Source organism: Lontra canadensis, unplaced genomic scaffold (assembly GCF_010015895.1).
Source record: "Lontra canadensis isolate GAN:19392208 unplaced genomic scaffold, GSC_riverotter_1.0 scaffold31, whole genome shotgun sequence".
Taxonomy (NCBI): domain Eukaryota; kingdom Metazoa; phylum Chordata; class Mammalia; order Carnivora; family Mustelidae; genus Lontra; species Lontra canadensis.
The window spans coordinates 17,661,450-17,688,655 of NW_022631025.1; the positions used below are offsets into that span (position 1 = coordinate 17,661,450).

The window sequence follows — 27,206 nt, forward strand, 5'->3', positions numbered from 1 at the left end:
GCAGAAAACCCAATGTGGGGCTCGATCCCAAGATCCCAAGAACCTGAGACCATGACCTAAGCCAAAGGCAGAGGCTTAACCCTCTGAGCCACCCAGGCACCCCTAAAATTCTTCACTCTTCAACACCTCTATTTCTTTTATACTGGCCCATGTGGCCTGAGTTAAGTTCCTTGGGAACTGATTCTGAGGTGGAAATTTGCATGCAGAAAATTTACTAGGGAATTCTTTGGGGATAAAAAGTAGTAAAGGATAAAAGGAAGTAGAGTTTGGAGAAGGAGGACTGAGTTGAAATGGAGTTGCAACAAAGGTCTTGGGAGTTCTGGAACTGGAATGGTGCTTGCCTTTGGCCTGGACGCAAGGGCACTAGACTTTGGATCTCAGCATTGATTGCTGTGGTTGTACCAAGGGAAGCAAGCTGCCCTTGGGGAGTGGTGTTACATTGATCCCAGCAGGCTTTCTTTGACAGATGGCAATTTCTAGAGAGGATCCAAATGAGAGTCATCATGTACCAACATTCTCAGTATCTGGGAGAATACCTCCTCAGTCCTAACGGGGGTGTCTTGGTGGCACACCACAGCAACCACTATGCTGTCTTCCCATCAATACTTCCAGTCCTACTGCAACAGTCTTTTAATAATCTCCTGGTATCCCTGCTCCATCAGATATCAAGCCTTATTATAAAATTACAGTAACAAAAAGAGTGTGGCACACAAATAGAAAGAAACAGACCCACGCAAATATGGTCACATGATTTATGACAAAAGGTAGACTTTTCAATAAATAGTGAGGAGCCAAAATACATGTGAAAAACAAATCTTGGCCACTATATCATATGAAAAATTAATTCTAAATGAAGATCTAGATCTCAAAAGTAAAACTATAATTTTTTTTTTAAATACAGCTTCATGAGCTTAAGGTTGGGTAAAAATTACAGTTTATAAATGAAAACACAGATTATTGGACCATACTAAAATTAAGAAGAGTAGAAAGGCAAAATATTTCCTCTACTTACTTTTAGGATTTTCAGTTTATCACTGGTCCTCAGCAATTTGACTATCATGTGCCTTGATGTAGTTTACTTCATGTTTATCCTGCTTGAGGTTCATCAAACTTTTGGGGTATATATTGAGTATATATTTGGACATATATTATTCAACCATTATTTCTTCAAAGTTTTTTTCCACATCCTCTTTCCTTTGGGACTCTACTTACACATATCTTAGACTACTTATATTTTCTCACAGGTCACAGAGGTTCTGTTAACTTACCTTTTACCTCTTCTTTTCTCTCTGTATGCTTTATTTTGGATAGTGTATATTGACAAGTCTTCCATTTCACTGATTTTTTTCATTTGCAGTATCCAATATGTCAGTAATTTTTAAGTTTCTTATCCTGGTTTTCAGTTCTAGAACTTTCTGGTTTTTTTTTTTTAATAAACCGTTTGTTTTCATTTCTCTTGCTTTCTGCATTTATCCCCTCATTATGTTTTCCTTTAAAACCTTAATGTTGTTCCTCAAAGAAGCTATACAGGCGACCAACAGACAAAGGAGAAGATGCTCATCACCACTTACCATCAGGGAAATGAAAATCAAAACTACAATGAGATATCACCACACACCTGTCAAAATGGCTAAAATTAACAACACAAGAAACAACAGGTGTTGGTGAGGATGTGGAGGAAAAAGAACGCATGTGTGCTGTTGGTGGGAAAGCAAACTAGTGCAGCCACTCTGAAAAAAAAAAAAAAGTATGGAGTTTCCTCATAAAGTTAAAAATAGAAATACCCTATAACCCAGCAATTGCCCTACCAGGTATTTACCCAAAGAATACAAAAGCACTAATTCAAAGGGATACAAGCACCCCTATGTTTATAGCAGCATTCTCTACAATAGCCAAGATATGGAAGCAGCCCAAGTGTTTACTGATTGACAAACAGATAAAGAAGATGGGAGATATATATATATAATGGAATATTACTCAACCATTAAAAAGAATGAAATCTTACTCTTTGTAACATGGATAGAGCCAGAGAGTATAATGCTAAGTGAAATCAGTCAGAGAAAGACAAATACTGTATCATTTCACTCACATGTGGAACTTAAGAAACAAAAGAAAAGAGTAAAAGGGAAAAAAGAGAAGACACTTAACTATAGAGTTGTTACCGGAGGGGAAGTGGGCGGAGGGATGGGTGAAATCAGTGATGGGGATTAAGGAGTACTTGCTGGGATGAGCACTGGGAGTTGTATGGAAGTATGAATCACCCTATTGTATACCTGAAACTAGTATTACCCTATATGTTAACTGGAATTTAAATAAAAATAAAACAAAAACATCCTTGATCTTGTTTAAAATCTTTGCTGTTCATTCTGTCATCTCTGTGATTTCTAGATATTCTTCATTGGTTGATATTTGTCCTCATTATGAGTCAAGCTTTCCTACCTCTTCACATGTCTAGAAGTTTTTTACGCTAGATATATGCTAATTTCTTGAGTATCTGGATTCTGTTGTTTCTTAATAGAGCACTGAGCTTTGTTTTGGAAGGTGGGTAATTTACTTGAGGATTAGCTTAATCTCTCCCAGTGTTCCTTCTAAGATTTCCTTGGGGGAGTCTAAAGTTGCTTTTTCTCCCTCTGGTGCCAGATTAGCCGTGTTCCTAAATTGTGTCCTTTCTTGGGTCTCTATTGCACGCTCTGGGTATTCCAAAAATTTCTCTCCTCAGTGTGGCCAGTACTCAAATGTCTTCTACTTCTGAGCCACGCAAAGGTGTTTACCTCACAGCACTCTGGTCGTCGTTCTTTCCCTAGTGGTGGTTCTTTCCTGGCCTTGTGAAGTCTAACACCCCTCATGAACAGCTTAGCATCTGGTCGATATTTAAGGGTCTGCAGTGCAGATTTCTGGATCTTCTTCTGCACATAGCTGCCTTCCCCACGTTAGCCTTCCAGACACATTTCAGCTACTATCGGGTCTGTGGATTTTGATCTGTCTGTTCACCTCACTGAGACTGCTGTGCTCTACTTAAGTTCTCTCTCCTTCCACCATGATGCAGAAGATGTGTCTCTGCAGAAAGCCAGGGTGCTTATGGATTCCATTTGTTTCCATTCTCTCAGGGATCAGTTGTGATATGTCTACTGGATGTTGTCTAAAAATCCAGTTATTTGCATGTATAATAACAGATATATGTTTTATGCATATATCACCAGACCTATTACCTCATCATGGCTAGAAATGACTTAGATTTTACTGCTTAGTCAAGAAATCTCCATCCAATGCTTGAACAAAATCAGAGTTCTAATAAGAGTTTTGAAAGAAAGCCAGTGGTTTGTGGATTCAGAAAGATATTTGTTGAGAAGGAGGGCACTGTATTTTTTCATTATAAATAATTCCATTTTACTCTCTGATCAAGGTTTTCCCCTTTTGTTTTCCCTTTCACTATAATGTGTCTTTGAGGAATTACTTTTGTTTATCCAGCTCAAGATTCATTATTTTTCTCTCATGTGAGAATTGATATGTTTCATCAATTTTTGAAAATTATCCGTCATTAAATAAGTAAATATTTCCATTCACCCACCATTCTCTTTATTCTCTTCCTTTGGAGAACTTGGATGTGAATTGGACCTTTCATTCTATCTTTCAGTCTATTACTCTTTGATATTTCTTTTATTTCACACTGCATTTTTCAAGATTCCTCAGATCTATCCTCTATTTTACTGTCACTTCAGCTTGGTCTAATCTGCTGTTTAACCTGTTCAATAAGTTTGTAATGTCAATTTTTACATTTTTCATTTCTAGAAAATTATTTGACTGTGTTCAAACATGCTTGTTCTTGTTCTTTTTTTTTTAAATAGTATCCTCTTTTTCCCAGTATAATTTATCAGTTGCTTTGATCTGGGCTATAAATAATAAAAGACTAAGGGCAAATCATTAAAACTATGAGAAGCTTATCCCACAACATAGAAAATTCAGAGTTAAAGCAGCTCCAGAAGTCCAATTCAGTGGATCAGGCATATTAAGGATGTAGGGTCTTTCCACCTTTCTACTCTCAATCTTAAGTATTTGGCTTTTGTCCTCAACCTCTTCCTCTTCTGGTTATAAGATGACTGCAGCAGCTCCAAGGACCTCATCTTTATGTAGGTTGTCCTGGAGCAGAAAGGAAGATACCTCTTCAAACATCCGTTTGTATGATCAAAGAAGACTTTGCTAAAAGCTTATAGCAATTTTTTCCTCATGTATTATTGGCCAGATTTCTGCCATATCGTTCGTAAATTAGAAGGTGTTGGAATTACCATAGCTGACTTATACCAATTATAATTTGCCTCCGAAGTCTGGGAAGGAGCCCATTTTCTGAAGTACGTGGCTGCTTACAATCCAAACAAAAGTAGCACCTACTACAAGAAATTGGAAGAAAGAGCTGTTTGGTACACAATCTAGAATATGAGCTACTACATCTATTCCTTTAGCAAAGTCTATGTAAATATGAATAAATATTTACTTAAAAGAATTGTTCAGATCATTTTATTACTTAGTTTTTAGGGTCATAATACTCCTGATTATCTGCTGGCTGTCTCAGAGTTAATTACTTCCTTATGTGACTTATAATTATCTTATAATGAGCAAACATTTGTTAGGAATTTTTTTCCCTGATGAGAATTTTATAAATTCTCATATACACTGTATAAATACAGTGTTGTAAAACTGATCTGTGGTTTTATTGCTCGTTTGTTTAAATGTTTGCTTCATCTGGGATTCCCAAGAATTTTGACTAATCTAAGAACAGTTTCTTGTTTTTTGCTTTTTTAAGACCTGTTTTTATATTAATATTGCAGTGTGGCAAATGCCACACTAAATGTATAATACAATTTTTTATTCCACCTATGCCGAGTTCAGATGTGAGACTTTGATGTCTTATGGAAGGCATGTTTGATTTCTATTTTTAAGCTCATAATGTCAAGCTCCTTTTTTGGCTTCCCAGGACCAATGAGCATAGTTTTTTTCAGTTTTCCTTTTTCAGAAGTGGCAGCTCTTCCAGAGACCTGGTTTTATCTAGAATTTATCTTTTTCAAGGAGAATGTGTTGTTGCACGCCTCCACAGAATACGATTCACACCAGAACTGTCCTTATGGCTGTCACTGACATTGTGCTCTATTTCCTCTCAGCTTGTAGGGGGTCAATTTCAAGCTTATAGCCCTGAGAGGCTATGTTTCATCTGAGTTCTCCCCTCTGGGGAATGTCCTTTTTTGTTTTGAGCTCTGTTAAGTATTGAATGTTTTTTATCCATATTTTATCCAGCAGTTCAATGTGTTTGTGGTTGAGGGTGAAGGATCTATGTTAGTTTTGTTTAACAAGTGAGCAAAACATATTATTTACAAACATTTATTAGCTACTTAATGTTTTAGTTTTTTCAGATGGCATTTGGGAGAGTGGATATTTAGAAAAGCTAATAATTCCTGTCTGTTGATTTGATATTCTGCAAATCTTGTAGAACAAATATTAGGGTTTTATTTTGCTGTTGCTGATTTTCTTACATTTTCTCTGTATGTAGTCATATTGCCTGCAAATAAGTTTTGTCTCTTACGTTCCAATATGTATACCTCTTACCAGTTTCTTTTCCCTGTGTTATTGAATTGTCCATGATTTGCTGTGATGAATAGTAGCAGTGTCAGCAATCACCTTGCCTAACTTTACTAGAGACAACTCTAAGTCACAATTTTTTAAAATCAGGTTGTGGTGGGCATGGAGGTGAACCACCTACATCCCCTTTCAAGAGGGAACTTGCTGCCACAGCTCATAGTTCCTCAGCTACAGAGAGCTGCCTCAGCCAGTGATTGATCACGGCAGGGGTATAAAGTCCACCCCCACAGATCTAAAGCAGGACTCCACTGATGGGTTTCTCTCTTTACCTAATCCTGCTGTCTCCTCCCTTGCACATGGATTGATGCCTCTCCTGTACACTGAACTCTGTATTTCTGTCTGTATTCTTGGCCACATCCTGTTGAGAGTATGTGGACTTATTAGAATCATTTATTTCCACTAATTTGTAATTCTAGCTTTTAAAAATCTCTAACCCAAGATTCACGTAGAAAACTTTAATTCCAGTTGCTTGTGTGACTTAAATACACACACATATAGCTGCCTTTTAATATTAATTTTTAGATTTTTTTTTTTATTATGGTCAAATAGTATAATCTAATATATTTCTCCGGAATTTGTTGATATTTTATTTGTGGCCTAATGTTTAGTCCAATGCTATATATGTTTCATAACTATTAGAAAAAACATGATTCTCTGTTCATTGGGAACATTTAACAATATATCTATTAAATCATTCTTACTAATTAGATATTTAAGCTTTCAAAGTCTTATATTATTTAAATTTTGAACATTTGACATATCAATTCTGACAGGATTCTGTTAGTCTAACACTATCATCATGCATTTTTTTTATCATCATGCATTTTTCATTTTCTCAGCATTTCTAGAAGTATTTCCTTTATGTACGTCCTATGTTACATGGGGCATAAAGATTTATAACTCTTTTATCTCCCTGGAGGATTCCACCTTCTTTCAAAAACCTTTTTAATTCTGGTATATTTAACTAAATATTGTCGTATGCTTCATTTTTGTGAGACTTCACTTAACTTTGCCCTTCCTTTTATTTTAACCCTTCTGTTTTGTTTCATTTTCAAGGGGTATTTTTAACTTTTCTTGAAAAGCAGTGTCTTTAATATGGACATTTTACTCTCCTGTATGTGAAATCCTTTTTAGATCAATACAACTTGGCCTGGAAAAGCAAGGAAATGGAAAAAGATAATGTAGGAATAATTGACATAAGTAAGAATTTGTCCTTTCACAAGAAATCAGAAAAGTTTTGAGTGTTCATTTGTTTGTGTTTCAAAAGGGTTGCTAAGTCAGTGTATAGTTCGGACAACTGGCCGGAGACAAAGACATCCTGAAATGAGACCTAACCTAAGAGTTTTCAGAGAGCAGTCCTCAGAAGATGTGCTCTTCTGGCTGAGGGAAGTAGCTTGAACTGCCTCGAAAAATTCTCTCCCTTCTGTTTCCAAGGCCAGAAACCAGAAGTGAAAATCAGTGGGTTAAAAAAATATATGTTTGTAGAATGTGGTCAGAACCTGAAGTTAAAGTAAAAATAGAAAGGAGGACGAGAAAAGAAGAGGTATAAACAAAAACAACCCCCCAAAATTATTTTAAGACAACTGCAATAGTATTCGTACATTTTAGGGCTCTCCCCAAGTTCCAAAAGCCATATTGCTACTGTTGAAGGCTTGAATAAAAAATGCTAAAGTTAACCAGTTTGTTAGAAATGCTTACTTTCCTTTATACTGTTTATATTTCTTGCTCCATGCTCTCCAGTTTCAGATTGACAAAAGGCTGCTAGGAGTAACTCATAAAAAAAAATAGGCTAGGCCTATTTTGTTTTGTTTTGCTTTCACACTGACAAAAAAAAAAAAAAATGCTGCTGAGTACAGATTCAAATACCTCTCTATGGGTGAGTGCTTTTCAATGTTCATGGGTGCCTGAGGCCTGTTTATTTTGGGAAGCATATTGGTATTCATTTCCACTAGAACACAGCAGAAGGAAGCCAGATCATTTCATTCCCACAAAAGGGGAGCAATAAATATTTTTTAAAAATATTTAGGAAAGAAGATCAGTGATAAGGAGGAAGATGTCAAAGAATATTGCATATTCTGTTTTAGGAACTTTCCAAGTGCTCAGTCCCTGAGAAATCAGAAAGCTGCTTTTGTTGTAAGGAAATGGCAGTTTGAAAGTAATCTATTTCTAAATCTCAGGGGTAGTATTGTAAGCCTATCCAAGGGTCTGAGGTCTAAGTACAAAGGAAAGAGGAAATGAAAAATATGGAACAAGAAGAACTCAATTTAAAAAGAGATAGCCTATTCCACTGAAGAAACACTGGACACGGATCCTATACGAGGCCAAAGACATTTTCATGCAGGGTTGTTTGAATTACCATAGATTCCCAAGTGGAAGATCAGTTGAGTCGAGTCACATAGCACAATAGATTTGAAAAAATAAGGTATCCCCAATTTGGGGGATACCGGAGGGGATTGGCCTATTAATTCTTTCTGTGTTTTTAATTTTATGTAACTGCTCTTCTAAGGAGAAAAAATCCATGGCTCTTCATTATTAAGCATTTCTTCAACACTCTTACCTGAGTGGCTATTAAAATAAACTTGCTTAGGAAAGACAATGTTCTCAGCCACAAGGAGCTAGAACCTCAGACCAAAAAAAGCTAACTGAACCTCTAACCAAAAGTAGGACAGACATATGATTCGCATAGCTCATTTGATTTCCTGCTATAAACAACTGTTACCTGGTCTCTGGAACAGAGGGATTATAGTAGTTAATCTCGAAATAGCCTGGGACTGTAGTAGTGAATCTCTTGAGACCCAGATGCATAAATTCCCTCCTATGCCAGGTGTCAATCTATTTAATTAAACTGATACAGCAATTCCTTTTTGAGTAATTTGTTCTATGAAAATAAAAGTACTAAGCTTTATGCCCCGAAATGTCTATTGTAGCAATGTTTATAGTGGTAACAGTGCTGGGAGCAAGTAAAGGCCATCATTAAGAATGGTCAAATGAATTTTGGTACTTCCATTCTATGGACTATTATATAGATATTTAAAAATGAGTCACCAGGGCACCTAGGTGACACAGTCTGTTGGGCGACCAGCTCTTGGTTTCAGCTCAGGTCGCAATCTCAGGGTTGTGGGATCAAGCCCTACACTCAGCACATGGAGTCTGCTTGAGACTTGCTCTCCATCTCCCTCTGTCCCTCCCCGCTCTCTAAAACAAACAAATAAATATTTAAAAACAATAAAACGAAAATTAGTTAGGCCCCATCTGTTAATGGCAGATATAGTAGCTGATGTTTTTAGAATGTTTACAATGCAACAGCTCTGTGCTGTACACTTTATGATATTATAAAATGAGAACAATTATTTTCCCACTTTATTATATAGATAAGGAAACAGCACAAAAATGGTTAAGTGATTTACCAAAGATAGTAGAGCTAGTTCTCAAGGAGCCAGGATGCAAGCCTAATCTGTTTGACATGAGAGTCTGTTTAAAAAAAAGAGAGAGAGAGAGAAAGAGAGAGAGAGAATCTGTTTTTATCCATATACTAGTTTACAAATTGTTCAGAGATGGAAGGTAAAATGACATTTGAATAAAAACAAACTAGCTAAAAAAACTACATAATGAATTTATGTATTTCAATTTGTATGGACATGAAAAAAAGAGGTGGATTATTAACACAGATTACCTTGGGGAGTCAGGTGTGGGTGGAGATAAAAGGAGTGAGAGAGCTTGTTAACTCTTTATTTATAATCTTTGCATTGCTTTCCAGGTTAGAGACAGCATGTGCCTAATAGTTGTATCTCTTGTCTAGTTGATAAGGTTCTTTGTGCATCTACAATATATTCCAGAATTTATTCATTCACCCAAAAAAACATTTACTGAGTTTCTGCTATGAAGCAAGCATTAAGCCAGGCATAGGAGTACATGAATTAAAGATATCTAGGGGAGGCTCACCCAAGTTCAGGAGACAGACAAGTAGAGCATGGGATAAGTGTTACAACAGCAGCAGTCATAATAATAATAGTAATAATAGGGACAGTTAACATGGGCAGGTGCAGGTCTGGTGGGGGGGTGGGAAGAATGGTAATCCTGAAATACTTCCCAAAAAAAAGCAGCACTAGACAGCTTCAGCTTAGCAATCACCTATGATCCTGACTTATTCTTACATCCTCCTTTTCTTTCCTTTTATTTCATTTTAGTTGATCTCAATTTTTGGCTCAGAGAGGCAACGCGGCAGGTTAAAAGAGCCTGGGCTTTAGAATCTGGCAGGCCTGGGTTTGAAATTTTAATCTGTAATACACTAGTTGTAAAACCTTGGGGAAGGCATGCCTAATTTCTCTGAACTTCAGTTCCTTCATCTGCTAAGGGCTGATAAAAATAACTATTTTCAGTCCAGGGTAAATGTCGTGGGCATCTACTACTGCATTAAAAACCTTCCAGGGGTGCCTGGGTAGCTCAGTCGTTAGTCGGCTGCATTGGCTCAGGTCATGATCCCAGGATCTGGGATCAAGCCCTGTGTCTGGCTCCCTGCTTGGTGGGAAGCCCACTTCTCCCTCTCCCTCTCCCCCTGCTTGTGTTCCCACTCTTGCTGTCTCTCTCTCTGTCAAATAAATAAATAAATAAAATCTTAAAAAAAAAAAAACTTCCAAAAATTGAACAAGAGGATATAACAATTTTACCTATCTATGCACCCAGCATTGGAACACCAAAATTCATAAAGCAAATATCGACAGACACAGAGGGAGAAATTGACAATGACACAAAAGTAGTAGGGACTTTAACACCCAACTTCCACCAATGGATAGATCATCCAGGAAGAAAATCAGTAAGGAAACAGTATCTTTGAATGATACATTAGACCAGATGGACTTAACAGATAAATATAGAACATTCCATTCAAAAACAAGAGAATACACATCTTTTTTTCAAGTGCACATGGAACATTCTCCAGGATAGATCACATGTGAAGCCATAAAACAAGTCTCAAAAAGTTTAAGAAAATTAAAATCATATCATGCATCTTTTCTAGCTACAACAATATGAAACTAGAAATCAATGATAAGAAAAAAACTTTAAAAAACACAAACACACGGAGGTTAAACAACATGCTACTAAACAGCCAATGGGTAAACAAAGAAATCAAAGAGGAAATTTAAAAAATACATAGAAACAAACAAAGAAAACATGGAGATTAATGAAAAGGAAACCAGAAAGTTCCAAATTCTTTGGAATAGTTCTCAGCAATTTAGTGATACAGGCCTACCTCAAGAAGCAAGAAACAAATCCCCCCCTCCAAAAAAACCAATCTAACCTTACACCTAAAGGAACTAGAAAAAGAATAACAAAGGCCAATGTTAGTAGAAGGAAGTATATAATAAAGATCAGAGCAGAAATAAATGAAATAGAGACCAAAAAAGAACACCACACAATAGAAAAGATTAATGAAACCAAGACTTGGTTCTTTGAAAAGATAAACAAAACTGATAAAACTGTAGCCAGACTCATCAAGAAAAAAGAGAGACCCTAAATAAATAAAATCAGAAATAAAAGAGGGGAAGTAACAACCAACACCAAAGAAATACAAAGAATTATTAGAGACTACTACAAAAATTAAATGCCACCAAACTGGACAACCTAGGAGAAATGGATAAATCCTTAGAAATAGTCTTCCAAAACTGAATCAAGAAGAAACAGAAAATCTGAACAGACCTATTCCTAACAACAAAATTGAATTAGTAATCCAAAAATTCCCAACAAACAAAAGTCCAGGACTAGATGGATTCACAGATGAATTCTACCAAACATTTAAAGAAGAGTTAATACTTATTCTCCTCAAAAATCTTAAAAAAAAAAAAAAACCTATTCCAAAATATAGAAGAGAAAGCAAAGCTTCCAAAAATATTCTTTGAGGCCAGCATTACTCTGATACCAAAAATCAAAGACATTAAAAAAAAAAAAAGAACAAAACAAAACAAAAAACCCATAGGTTAAAATCTCTGATGAACATAGATGTAAAAGTCCTCAACAAAATATTAGCAAACTGAATTAAAAAATACATTTAAAAGGATCATTAAGCATAATCAAATGGGATTTATTCCAAGAATGTAAGTATGATTTAACACAAATCAATGTGATACACCAAAATTATGAAAGATATATAATAACAATACATTAACAATAACAGAAAGCTAAAAATTATATAATAATCATCTCAATAGATGCAGAAAAAGCATTTGACAAGATTCAACATGCACTCATGCTAAAAATTCTCAACAAAGTAACTTTACAGGGAACATACCTCCACCTAATAACCATATATGAATAATCCACAGCTTCATCATGCAATGGTGAAAAACTGAGAGCTTTTCTTCCAAGATCAAGAAAAAGACAAGGATGTCCACACTCACCACTTTTATTCAACACAGTACTGAAATCCTAGCCACAGCAATCAGGCAACAAAAAGAAACAAAAGACACCCATACTGGAAGGGAAGAAGTAAAACTGTCAATATTTGCACAATGTATTTCTATACATAGAAAACCCTAAAAATTCCACCAAAATCTATTAGAAGTAATAAATTAATTCAATAAAGTTGCAGCACACAAAACTAATACACAGAAATGGGTTACATTTCTATGCACTAATAATGAAGTAGCAGAAAGAGAAATTAAGAAAAAAATTCCATTTACAATTGCACTGAAAAGAATAAAATGCCTCGAAGTAAATTAAACCAAATAGGTGAAGGACCTATACCCTGGAAACTATAAAACATTAAAGAAAGAAATTAAAGATGGCAAAAACAAATGGAAAGACATTCCATGCTCATGAATTAGAAGAATTCATATTCTTAAAATGCCCATATTACCCAAAGCAATCTAAAGATTAATGCAATCCCTATCAAAATACCAAAAGCATTTTTCACAGAACTAGAACAAATAATGCTAAAATCTGTATGCTACCACAAAAGACCCTAGATAACAACAGTTATTCTTGAGAAAGAACAAAACTGGAAGTATTACAATCCCAGATTTCAAGATCTACTACAAAGCTATAGTAATCAATACAGTATGGTACTGGTACAAAAACAAACAACACAGATCAGTGGTACAGAATAGAGACCCCAGAAAAACCCACACTTACAAGGTCAATTAATCTTGCCAAAGTAGGCAAGAATATACAATGGGGAGAGCACATTCTCTTCAATAAACGGTGTTGGGAAAACTGAGTAGCTACATGCGAATGAATGGAACTGGACCACTTTCTCACAGCATACACAAAAATAAACTCAAGATAGATTAAAGACCTAAATGTGAGACCTGAAACCATAAAATTCCTAGAAGAAAACATATGGAGTGATCTCTTTGACATCAGTCTTAGCAACATTTTTCTAGGTATGTCTCTGCAGGGAAGGAAAACAAAAACAAAATTAAACTATTGAAACTACACTAAAGTAAAATCTTTTGCACAAAAAAGAAAACCATATGCATAATAAAGAGGAAATCTATTGAATGGGAAAAGATATTTGCAAATGTTATGTTTGATAAAGGGTTAATATCCAAATATATAAAGAACTTACACAACTCAACAATCAAAAAACAAATAATCCAATTAAGAAATGGGCAGAAGACATGAATAGACATTTTTCTAAAGACGATATCTAGATGGCCAACAGACATGTGAAAAGAGACTCAGCATCATTCATCATCAGGGGAATGCAAACCAAAACCATAGTGAGCTATCACCTCACATCTGTCAGAATGACTAGAATCAGAAAGGCAACAAGTAAGTGCTGACAAGGGTATAGAGGAAAAGGAACCTGCATGCAGCTGTTGGTGGGAATGTAAACTGGTGTAGCCACTGTGGAAAACAGAATGGGAGTTCCTCAGAAAAATTAAAAAAGAAATACTAGGGACTCCTGGGTGGCTGAGCTGGTTAGGCATCTGACTCTTGATTTCAGCTCAGGTCATGATCTCAGGGTCATGAGATGGAGTCTCATGTCAGGCTCACCCTCAGAGTCTTCTTGGGATTCTCTCTTTCCCTCTCCCCCTGTCCCTCCCCCTGCTTGCACTTTTTCTCTCTCTTTAAAATAATTAAATAATTCTTTAAAAAAACAGAAATACCATATAATCCAGTAATTCCATTACTAGGCATTTACCCCCTCCCCAAAAAAACACTAATTCAAAAAGACATATGCACTCCTATGTTTACAGCAGCATTATTTACACAGCCAAGATATGGAAGCAACCCAAGTGTGTCCATACATAAATTAATGGATAAAGAAGAGGCAGTGTGTGTGTGTGTGTGTGTACATGTATAGATACATGTATATCTACAGGTGTATATATATATGTACATACATATGTACATATACATATATATGTATATGTGTGTACATGTATATGTACACACATATAAAGGAATATTGTGCAGCCATAAAAAAGAATGAGATCTTGCCATTTGCAATGTCATGAATAGACCTAGAGAGTATTTTGCTAAGCAAAATAAATCAGAGAAAGATAAATACCATATAATTTCACTTATATGTGGATTCTAAAGGACAATACAAATGAACAAAAAATAGACTCTTAAATAAAGAAAACTGGCAGTTGCCAGAGAACAGGAAGGTGGGGGAATGAGTGAAATAGATAAAGAGGATTAAGAGGTACAAACACCCAGTTGTAAAATGAGTAAGTCATGGAGATAAAGATGACAGCATAGAGAATATCATCATGAACATTATAATAACATTGGATGGTGATGGGTGGTGACTACACTTACCATGGTTAGCACTGAGTAATTATTAGAATTGTTAAATAAATATGTTGTGCCTCTGAAACTAATATAATATTGTATGTTAATTATATTTCAATTTAAAAAAAACTCCCAAATTAAGAGATTTAAAACAACTACGTAGCTCATTTTGCCTGTGAATCTGAAATACAGGCACTTGGTGGAGAGAGTTTAGTCTTGCTCCACACAGTATTAGTTGGGATGACATGACTAAGGCTGGAAGACCTGCTTCCTGGTTCACTCTCATGGCTAGGTACTGCAAACTGGCACTGGGCCCTCTCCAGATTGGTCTCTCCATGAGGCTCTTTGGACTTCCTCCTAGCATACAGCCTAGATTCTAAGATCAAATGTTCTAAGAGGTAAAGAAGTGCAAGCTAGCAATCTCTTCAGGCCCGGGCCCAGATATTACCGGACTTAAACCTGTTACAGTCTATTAGTCAAATCGAGCCCTCAGAGATTCAAGAGAAGGATTGTATTAGGATACTTTGAGAGATATGAGTCTATACAACTCATGGCCAGAGAAATTTCTGGGGCAAAGAAATGCAGCTTCTGGCAGTGGGAAGGTGGATGATGTGAATTGAGGAGATAAGTTTGAGGGGGCATGGCCAGGATACCAACAGGGTAATACTCCTACCTGATCCACCAAATGCTGTACGCTCCTTGAGTATTTATAAGAATCTTTGCCTGCGGAAACAAATATGTACAATGAATGATTATAGAATGAATGAATGAATGAATGAATGAACATAAGAAAATTGGCCCTAAATGTAAACAGGGGGAAAAATCTAGAAGCTGGCATAATAGAGCAGGGGTCTGCAGACTATAACTAGTAAGCCAAATACAGTCTACCATATGTTTTTATGAATAAAATCTCACTGGAACACAGTTGTACGTATTTGCTTATGTGTTGTCTATGGCTCCCTTCCCACTACGATGACAGAGTTGAGTCACTGGGACAAAATCTATGCCCCACAAAGACAAAATATTTACTATATGTTTCCTTATAGAAAACATCTGTAGGCCTCTGTCACTGAGTACTGCAATCTGAACACTCCGCATCCATACTTCTTATCAGTTCTCCCTTATTTCCCTTCCTTTCTTTTATTATTTTTTATCTATCACTATGTAGCGATAGTTAAGACTTAATTATAACTTAAGGGGAAAGTTGGGATTTAATCTCAAAATCCAGAAAAAAACGGCTTGACCATCCCTGTTTTAACAGATGCAGCTACATGAATGGAGGTAGGAGGGAAGAGGCAAGGTTAGAGCAGAGAATCTAAAAAGTAAAATATGGTTGTTATTAAACAATTCCCTTAACTGCCCTTTTTCAGTGATAGGGTCTGACTATATTATATTTATTCCACATTTGGCTGCCATCTTGCCAAGGAGGATCCACTGTGGACCAACAAGAATGCTCAGCAGCAAACAACAGAACCAAATTCTGGCTAATTTGCTCAGGAAAGACTGAATTAAATCATATAAGTAGCTCATTTCATATGCAGAAAGGCTAAAGAACCAGGTCTAGAGGCAACATAACAAGGAACAATATCCAAAATCTATGGAAGTGGTCCCCTGAAGGTCACACTGCTCTGCTGCTGGACAAGAAAACTCCTTATGCTATTCCACCACCCATTCTGGCCCGGGGACCTGGCTATGGGAAATACTACTACTGCCTCTGGAAACTGGAGAGTGCTACCCAGGACGCCGCTATCCTCATAACTGATCACGCACAGAGTCATTGTGTCACTACTTTCTGAGTCTCAGTCTGACACAGGGGCATCTGGTGAGTTCTAAGTCATAGGCTTGTGTTTTAGCATCAGGGCAGTCAGAGAAAGTGAGAGTCCGGCTTCCATATTAGAAGTAATCTGTCTGCAACCCTAAAGATCCTCAACTTTGAAATTTTCTTGACTTTCTTTAATGTTCCTATGTTCAAATTTCCACAAGAGCTTTGAAAGGCGATATATTGTTCTACATTCACCCGTAACAATACTTACTAAGGGTGGGCTGCATGAAAGCAATAATGCATGCTTTGATTATGGGCACATTACCTCATCTGGGTCTCAGTGTGGACCTCACTTACCACTGGAACACTCACTGGCTGTGCTAAATTTGCCATTTCTCAACTCTCAAAAAATCTTCAATATTAAATAGAGAACAGGGATGTGGGAGAAAGGCAAAGCTTTTTTAAAATGATTTTTAATGTTAAACTACAGTTTAAAGTATGAACATGTCTTCCTACTGATAGGAAAGAGTCTAGACAGAGGGAAAGGTTGAAGATAGACTGATGGGGGACAACAGGTGGAAAGAGGCAGCATTTTCATGATATGATGATGGTATTATAGCCCAGAAACAAGGAGAGTCCAAATCATGACTCGATATCCACCAGTCTTCTCTACGGAATTCCCAATGGAGGAAACCAAATGTGAAGAATAATGGGCAAAAAGGAAATACATTATTGCCTTCTAAATCATTAGACAAGATAAACAATGTAAGACTGTTTCATTAAGTCTGTGTTTTAAAAACTCAGCTAAGACCTGCAGACAGAAGTAAGGCATCCTGCTCCCCCACATGTCAGCAACACACTCAGTGGTGCTTGCACACCCTGGTCCACTCACATATATAACTTGATGGAATAAGAAAGTAAGCACAGTGTTTTACAGTCTGGGCACTTCTGAAATTTTAGATGAGATAATTCTTCGTGCACAAAGGGAGTGTTAATCTGTGCATGCCTGGAAGTCCAGCAGCATCTCCTGACCTCTATCCACCAAATGCCAATAACACACACATGCTTCCAGTTACGACAACCAACATTGTCTCCAGACACTAACAAATGTTCCTGGGAGGCAAAACTCCCCCTGCATTGGGAACCAATGGAGAAGAGAATGGCTAGCCTGTCTCTGGGAAGCAGATCCTGCTTTGTTCAGAGGGAGGAGCAAGAGCATAAGCCTACATGGGTGCTGACTTTTCAAGTGCAGTAACCTCACCCAGAAGTAAAAGCAAGCAAAAACAAAAAACAACAAACAACAACAACAACAACAACAAACACCCAGTGAATGTCCAGGGCTCTTACTATGTTGATGAACAACTCTGTCCTCCTCAGGGAACAGTATACAGGTAGGCAGAGTGAAGAGAAGTTGTCACTTCGTTTTCATATTTGATTGCCTCATCCCCTTGGGATTGCAAACAGAAATTAAGGTCCACTGATGGTGGGCTATCCTCCAGTCAGACAGGGTGTAATGGTCAATTTTGTGCATCAACTTGACTGGGCTAAGGGGTGTCCAGATAGCTGGTGAAACATTATTTTGGGGTCATTCTGTGAAGGTGTTTCTGAAAGAGATAAGCATTTGAATAGACGGAGTAAAAAAAGACTGTCCTCACCAAGGTGGGTAGGCTTCCAATCACAGAGGCCTGGACAGAACGAAAAGGTGGAGGAAGAACAAATCTGCTCTCTTGCTTGAGTTGGGGCATCCATCTTCTTCTATCTTGGGATGCAGGCTCCTCTGGCTCTCGGGCTTTCAGATTTGGACTGAGATGTATACCATTGGCTCCCCTGGTTCTTAGGTGCTGGGACTGGCATTACACCAACAGCTTTCCTGGGTCTTCAGCTTGCAGAGGGCAGACTACAGGCTTAGCCTCCAAAATTGTGTGAACCCATCTCTCACAATGAGTCTCTCTCTCTTTCTCTCTCCCTCTCTCTCTCTCCATCCATCCATCCATCCATCCGTCCTTCAATCTATCCATTCTTCCTCCCTTCCTATTGGTTCTATTTCTTTGGAGAACCCTGACTAATAAACAGAAATAGGGGAGGCTTTCTGGCACACTTAAAACTGAGAAAGCTCCGGGCAAATCAGGACAAGTTGGTTACCCCATCAGAACCCAACAGTATTTTAAAGTAGTGGAGCTTCCCTCAGACTTGGAAAAGTTCCCCCAATATCAATTACTTCATTAATTTTCCTCAGAACCATCAAGAATCTGTTTAGTTTAGCTGTTGTCCCCAAAAGTCTCTGAAACGAGCCACAGAAGCGTATTAACTTAAACATCACAGGTTACTTAAAGCAAGAAATTCACTGTCCATTCTTTTTCCATCCCTTATGTGTAATCATGATGTTCAGACTGACTCACCAGAATTTATACTACAAGCCTAAAGAAGATAAAGAATAACACGAAACTGAGAAACATTAATTTTCTCCCATTTAATTCAGAAGAGTAAAATGGAAGTCCTAAACAAAATCCCCCTGCTTCTGGCGAAACTAAAATCTAAAAGAACTTGCATTCCATTTTTCTTGCCATCCTCATTTCTTATTTTGTTCACTCCCAGTTGGAGCTGGTTCACTCACATGGAGTAGCAATTGTTTTGTTCACAGCTGTGGCCTGGAACATCTTCCACTGAGATGGGTAAAGCTCTCTCAAACCCCCTCTAAAACTGGGTTAATCCAAACTGTCTTGTCTCACTGCTCTGGTTTTCTCAAGCTCATAACGATCAGCAGAACATGTAAGAACATCAGTAGATCCTACACCCACCAAATCCAAACTAATACCACATCGTGATAGCAGCTTCTTTCTAAGCAAAATTATTTCTCTTAGAGCAAAATTATTTCTCTAGATCCCAGTATATTGTATAATCCAGACCACATTCGTGTTGGCAGTCAAAGAACAGAGCGGAGACTTAATATTTTCTAATACTTTCTTGGGAAAGGTGGGTAGACAAGAAAACAGCAGAAAGAAAATCAAAGACATGTTTCATATTCTTCCTTTTCCGACTGTAAGACGAACACCTATTTCATGAGATGATCACATTCCTTTCCAAGTTTTGAAGCAAACTTGAGTTCTGAAGGCATAGTATTTGGGCACAAGTTTTTAAATTTCCTTTTCAGTCCTTAGATTTTAATAATATCATTGAATTTGTTTCTTTGTTTTCTACATCAACCTAAGGATTTCCATTTCTTTAAACATTTGCTTAAAACAAAATCATCCTCCAGGCCAGCCCCTACCCTGACCCCACCACAGTTGAATTCCCAAGCTTGACTCACATCTGTAATTTGAGTTTATGAAATGGACAAGTCAGAACCAGAACAGGAAGGCATGTGCTGGTATAGACCAGATGGTGAGGGACCAGGGTCACGAATTCCAGGAGCTGAGGACAAGCCACATGAATCAAATGCTGAATGAGACAGTGATTTTCTTTTCCTTGCATCTTCTTCAAAATAAGGAGACACTAGATTTGTAACTACAATTCTAGCGCCACCTAGCCACGCCAAGCGCTAAGAATTTAAATCCCAAATGTTTCACACACCAGTGTTTCCTAGTGCTCACTCAGGCTTTTACACTTTAAAATACTGGCCTACATGGGGCACCTGGGTGGCTCAGAGGGTTAAAGCCTCTGCCTTCAGCTCAAGTCATGATCCCAGGGTCCTGGGATTGAGCCCTGCATCAGGCTCTCTCTTTGGTGGGGAGCCTGCTTCATCTTCTCTCTCTCTGCCTGCCTCTCTGCCTGCTTGTGATCTCTCTCTGTTGAATAAATAAATAAAATCTTTAAAAAAATATATAAAATAAAATAAAATACTGGCCCACTAAAAATTAAATAAATAAATAAATAAATGTATTATAAATTATTATTATAAATAAATTTATTAAATTTAAATAAACTAAAAATTAAATAAATAAATCTGAAAAAATTTATAAATAAATAAATAAATAGAATAAAAAAAAATACTGGCCCACAGTTGTGACTGAACAATACAATGAAGGGAAAAACAAGTTCTGGTGAAAAAAAAACAAAAAACGTTCTGTACTTATCAGTACCTAAAACACTTCTATATTGAAGCACTGCCTATCTTGAGATGACCATCTTCTGATTCCCCCAAAGTACCTCTTTTCCTAACAATCTAATATTAACTCGAGTGACAGTGTCAATTATCATAGGTGCACTGAGACTCAGTTTCCCTAAATGGTACTTTGGCCCAAATACTAGTTCTTACGTACATATCCACACTGGATGTCAATATGTACCTGTTTGGTGAAAAGATTATATGCTATCATGATCTTAACAATCCTGCCCTGATTGTTTACCACTTACTGCTTCTCCTTATGGGATTTCACACCAAACAGGTGCAAGAAAAAATAACCAAATGGAAAACAAAACAGCTTTTATTAATAGCAAAAACCATATACAACCATAAACCCATACTGGTGTACAGCAGGCCTGAAGGTATGCCACCATAGTTCAAAACACTTTGGATTTTTCTAGAAAACAAAAAACTGATGGCAAAACCCAACAGAGCTGAACAATTCTCAATTTCATATGAGGAAAAAGGAGAATATTGCAAGGAGAACCCTGAAATATGCCCAGCTTAGAAATTTTTTGAGTTAAAGGAAATATTTGCTCATGGAAAAATTAATTAAGCTCAACAAACAGAACTAGTCCTCACAGAAGCAGAGTCAATATAGGGAACAGAAGAAGAAAAGAGTTGGTAACACGAGAGATTTGATAGGGTATTTTACTAAGGGGGCAGGAAAAGGCTGCTGTGAAAAATAAGCATTCAGGAATTTGGGAAATTAAAAACATAATTCCTGAAACACAAAACTAAACTCAGTGGAAGGCTAAATAGCAGGATGAATCCTACTGAAGACAGAATTAGTGAGCAGAAGCATCAGTCACCTTATTTTGCAGAGAACATACAAAAGAAAAAAAAGAAGAAACTATAAGAGGCACAGGGCCTCTAAGGTCTTAGCTTTAGGACAATGGAATAATGAAAATGGAAGAACGGAAAAATCTCCCCATGTTGAAAAAAAGCTTGAGCATCCATTTTAGAAGAATCTGCCTTATCAAATGGAGAGAAAGAAAAACACTTATTAAAATACCTACAAAAGTCCTAGTAAAATTTCAAGTATAATATTAATATACTAAATTACCCACAGAATAAAAAATTACAGTAGGGCAAGAATCAGATTGATTTCAAATTTCTCATTTGAAATATGGGATGACAGAGGGTGAAGCAATAATGTCTTCCATTTCGGCAGGAAAGTCTGACCCAGAGTTCGTTATCACTCAAAACCAGTATTTAAGGCTGATAGCAAAAGAAATGTTTTCCATGAAACATATCACCCATAAAGCCTTCTATATAGAATTAAGCAAGAATGTATTCCAGAAAGAATAAAGTATAACTCAACGAGAAGGAATATACCAAACAAAAAAAGCGATTATCATATGATCTCTCTCACATAAAGAATTTGAGAGGCAGGGCAGGGGATCATAGGGGGTAGGAAGGGACAAAAATGAAACAAGATGGCACTGGGGAGAGAGACAAAACTTAAGAGACTCTTCATTTCAGGAAACAGGGTTGCTGGGGAATGAGGGGGAGGGAGGGAGAGGGTGGTTGGGTTATGGACACTGGGGAGGGTATGTGCTATGGTGAGTGCTGTGAATTGAGTAAGACTGCTGAATCACAGACCTGTACCCCTGAAGCAAATAATACATAATATGTTAAATTTTTTAAAAAAAGCAATAGTGAATAAAAATACATCTGAAAATTGATATTAAAGCTGAGCAGCATAATAGAAATGTTTTGATGCTATCAATGAGAATAGAAGCATAATAATAGAAGCATAATACAATTTGATAGAATTTGGTAAAATTTTGATATAAAATAGATTTGTAGATTATTTCAGAAAAACATGGAAGTTCTTAGAAGCAGTGCAGGGAGGGGCACCAGGTTGGCTCAATCGGTTAAATATCTGACCCTTGATTTCGGCTCAGGTCACGATCTCAGAGTCCTGAGATTGAGCCCTGAGTCAGGCTCTGCCCTGGGTGTGGAGCCTGCTTAAGATTCTCCCTCTCTTTTTCTCCCCCTCTAATTCTCCCCCTCCAACACCACCATCACCTGTCCTGTGGTCTCTTGCACTCTCCCCGCCCCCGGGGTGGGGGGAAGAAGTAGTGTGGGGAGACTTTGAGTGCTGGGGGTAGGTAGGGTCACAATGGGAGGTTCAGAGAGAGGTGAGGGGTCCTGAAGAGTTTTGATGCTGACAGAAGAATGTAAGCTAACAGTGTCATTTTAGAAATGGATCATTTAGCACCTTTCTATGAAAAATTCTTAAGCCTGGAACACATTTACCCCAAAAGGTTTCCAATAAGAGATTGTGGACCTAGTAGTCATTCAGTAGAAGGCATGGCAGAGAGCAAGCTCTCACAGTATGTAAGTGCTGTGTTCTGGATACTATTGCAATATGCTAACACAATTGAGTTCTTAAATGGAACAAGAAGAATCTATCTCAAAAGGAAAAACAAGAACCTGTATTGATGAAAAGACCAAGTAGATTGGTATTTCTCAAAATGCAGTGTGGGACCCACGTACAGCAGATACTCTGAAATGCCTCGTACAGATTCTGGGACCACATACAAATGTTCCGAGGAGGTTTCTATGGGTGAAGCCCTGGAATTGGATGTTCATCTTCTTTAGAACTCCCGAAGTTCCTCAGGTAGATCTCTCATATCATTTGCGTCTCTCTGCTTTGAGCTCTGGGGATGTACTTACCTTCTCGCCAGAAGAAGAATCAAAGGTTCTGGCAGAGACCGTCCTTGAACACCCTGCAGTGCACAGCATCATGCCTTTCACAGAGATATGCATGGACAGGCTCCATTGTGCTTATGTTTCTCCACAACATTGTTATCTGCCAGAGTGTAAGAGGAGTTGATTTGCTCAAAAAGAACCCTGTGCAAAAGATTATTCTAATAAATGTTTAAGAATGAAACCATTTTGTGCTCTTTTTGTTTAGAGAGAGAGAGAGAGAGAGAGATTATGGAAAACATTTCCTCATCATGATCCTTCTTCATTAAACTGGACTCATTTGAATGTACGCATCTATAAATGTAATGCATCGTTACAACAAAAATAAATAGCTTAATAGCTACAAAAGAGGGTGCAAAATACACAGGGGACTTAAAATTTTTTTAAAAAGCAGGAAAGCGTTCTCTACAAGAAACCCCGTATGTTGGCCTTGCTATCAACGTCAGTTCTTGCAGTTAAGGCCCACAGCAGAGAGGGTATTTCTGGAGAATTCTCTCAGGTCCCAGACCCAAGATAAGATGAAGGGAAGAGAGAGGTAAAGAACTATTTAACTACAAAGCATCATATACTAACCTACCCCTGCACCCTGTGTCTCTAGGTGTTTCATCAAAGGTGTTGAACATGAAAAGGGCTGACCTCCTATCAACTGGTAAGGAATGACATAAGACACCACAAAAAGCATAGGATAAAAATACAATTTTCTTCATTACAGAGGGAGATGTTAAAATGCACATACACAAATACATTTTATTATTTGTTTTGCATGTTAACTTTTACTAGTACTAATGTAAGTTTCCTTTACTGTTACATCTGGTAAAACAAGGCTCTGAGGTGCCAGTCTGGTTTGTGTCCTTCTGAGGAAAGAGCTCACGAACAATGTTACAGCATATTCTCCCATAAAAATAGCCCTGAGAATGTTTATGATTAGGCCTGTTGGAATAGATAATTTCCACTTCTATTCTTAACATTTATTCCTAAAACATCAAGTGTGGGGGGCAGTTGGTACATAAACCATCTCTGCGCTTATGCTATTGATTTTGGAACTTTGAATATGAGATGGTTTTGAAAGTCACTTCTCCACCTGTGATCCGAAGACACAGAGGATAAGCTAATAAGTATGGTACCTGAATTACAATTCCCAATACCGTGAAAAGGAGAGGGCACATCAATAAGATAGAGCACAGAAAGGAAAAGTCTCATGGGAGTGATTCTGAGACTCCTTAAGGTACCTTGTTAATGTACCTTATCATTGATTCCGCAATAGAAACAGCAGGAGTCGTCCTAGCACCCACTGGGAAGCAAATAATTATTCACCGTGAAAGGTAATTCAAATGTAGCTCTTATAGAAAGCAAATTTGCATATGTAAATCATACTAGCAGATAAAAAAAAAATACCCTGGGAACAAAGAAAATAAAGGGTAGAATAAAAGAATTTCAGCTCTAGAGAGGTAAATGTCCCTATTTCCCTCTGCGAGGTTTCAGCTCCTGATTCCTAAATTACCTTTAAACCCAAAAAAATGGAAGTGACAAGCATCATGAATCAAAATAATACAAAACGAAGCCCTGTTCATGTTTGCAACTACATAAAATACGTTGTATTACAAAGAATACCAATAATACTGAAATACAGTCGTTAAAATACTAATATGTTTTAGTAATTAATGTTCTGCTTTATTAATAAATAACAATATCTAGCAGCTAGCCTGCTAGCTACCATGATTTTATAGTAAATTTTATTACAAGATCTCTGCAACAACTATAATAGGAGGTACACGGAAGATTCACCATCCCATCAAAACCAAAATGAGCTATCACCTTTTAGAAGAGCTGTTACCAAAAGGGACAATAAATAAGAAGTGTTGGCAAGAATGCGGAGAAAAGGGAACCTTCGTGCACTGTTGCTAGTAATGCAAAATGGTGCAGACACTATGGAAAACAGCACGGAGGTTCCTAAAAAAATCAAAATAGAACTACCATACAATCCAGCAATGCTACTTCTAGATATCTATCCAAAGAGAAAACACTAATTTGATAAGATACCCCCATATTCATTGCAGCATTATTTACAATAGCCAAGATATGGAAACAATCTAGATGTTCACTGATAGAAGAATGGATAAATCATATAAATATATATAAATACATAAATATAAATATATATATAAGTATATATATAAATATATAATGAATACTAGTCAGCCATAAAAATGGCTGGGATGAGATCTTGTCATTTGCAACAACATGGATGGAAGTAGAGGGCATAATGCAAAGTGAAATAAGTCAGAGAAAGACACATACCATATGATTTAACTTATATGTGAAATCTAAAAAAATAAGACAGACAAATATGTAAAAGAAAATGGAAAAAGACTCATAGATACAGAGAAAAGTCTGTTGGTTGCCAGAGGAGGAGGGGGATGGGGAAATGAGTAAAGTAGGGGAAGAGGATTAAAAGGTACAAACTTCCCAGTTATAAAATAAATAAAGAGCTCCTGCCTGGCTCAGTCAGAAGAGCATGTGATCACGGGTTGAGCCCCAAAATGGGTGTAGAAATTACTAAAAATAAATAAATTTTTCAAAAAATTAAAAGTTTTTAAAAATAAAATAAATAAGACACAAGGGTGAAGGGGCGCCTGCGTGGCTCAGTGGGTTAGGCCTCTGCCTTCAGCTCAGGTCATGGTCTCAGGATCCTGGGATCGAGCCCTACATTGGGCTCTCTGCTCAGCGGGGAGCCTGCTTCCCTCCCCCTCTCTCTCTGCCTGCCTCTCTGTTTGCTTGTGATCTCTGTCAAATAAATAAATAAAATCTTAAAAAAAAAAAAAAGACAGAGGGGTGCAATGTATAGCACAGAGAATATAGTTCATAATATTGTAACAAGTTTGAAAGTTGACAGAGGATAGCTAGATTTACCATGGCGATTATATGTATCATAGTCTATATAAATGCTAAATCACTGTTATACACCGGAAACTAACATGTCAACTACGCTTCAATAATAATAATAAACAATTTCCATCCTGAGTCCCCTGACCCATTTCTTCCAACATCAGTATAAGGACTAGCACGTCTGTTTCTGATGTGTGAGAAGCATTGAGAAGGCCCCTGACCTTTGCAGTCCTTTCATCCAGGGTGTCTAAGGATGGGGACAAGTTGTTTGATTATGGAGATCTCGAGGGGTATGACCTTGAGACCTCTCATAAAATCAACCTCAAGAATCTCAATCCCTTTCCCAAGGTTCAATGCCAACCTAAAGGTTGCCACTGAATTTAAACACCCTGGTAACTTGGACTAGTGAACACTGGGAGGCTGGTGCCTGGACCTGCACAGTGATTTTACTTATAATTCTCAACACACAGAAAGCAAACTGGAATCTCCTATGCAGCCTTGGGAGAGCGTGGGCCTAGAAGAGTGGGGGAGATGTGAGTACCCCTGTCTTGACATATTTGCTTGCTGTAGATAGGATTTCAAGTCACCAGGGCATGCCTGTATCACTTCCAGGGACTTGGGTCTGCCTTGACCCTGGAATTTTTTTTTTTTTTAAGATTTACTAATTTGAAAGGGGGGACACGGAGGGGCAGAGGGAGAGAGAGAAAATTCCAAGCTGATTCTACGCTGAGCACAGAGCCCAATGCCAGGCTCCATCTCACAGCCCCAAGATCACGAACTAAGCCGAAAACAAGAGTCAGAGGCATAACCTACTGAGCCACCTAGATGCCCCTGTGCCTAGAGTCTTAGCTCTATTATTAGGTCCTCCTCTTGGAGCATTGCTGCCATGTCTTCTTTTCTTCCTCAGCCCTGATTAGCTCTCCGTAATCACAAGAATTCAGGCAACTCCAGGGGTTTGTGGTGAAATCTAATAATTCCAGCATATAATCTTCTCCCATTCAGATCTAATCTTATTTCAAGCTGGGCTCCCCTATTCTTCATCATGAATGGCCAGCTGTAGACATCCCTCCAGCATGAGCTAGTAATTAGATTTTTCTCTTTCATGTTGATGCCCAGTTGTGATAACAACTGATTCCTGGTGCATTCCATGACCCACTGTGCAAGGCCAACCAACGAAGAATATAGAAAGAACACAGAGAGCAAACCCATGGCAGGTGGCTGGAGCTGAGGCTCTCAACGTCTGCTGCATGTTACAATCACCTAAGAAGCCTTTGAAAACTGCTGAGTCCAGAAGACACCCCATACCAAACAGATCAGAATATCCGGCATAGGACCCAGGCATCAATTACA

At 37.6% G+C, this 27,206-nt stretch overlaps 1 long non-coding RNA gene across 1 annotated transcript in view; it reads right to left on the reverse strand.

Moving 5' to 3' along the window:
- Window positions 1–394: 394 nt before the first annotated feature.
- Window positions 395–27,206, reverse strand: part of LOC116873101 — a 56,228-nt gene continuing 29,416 nt past the window's right edge. The window contains exon 3 of the long non-coding RNA XR_004383739.1: window positions 395–476. This is a non-coding gene — a long non-coding RNA (uncharacterized LOC116873101). The remainder of the gene's footprint in view (window positions 477–27,206) is intronic.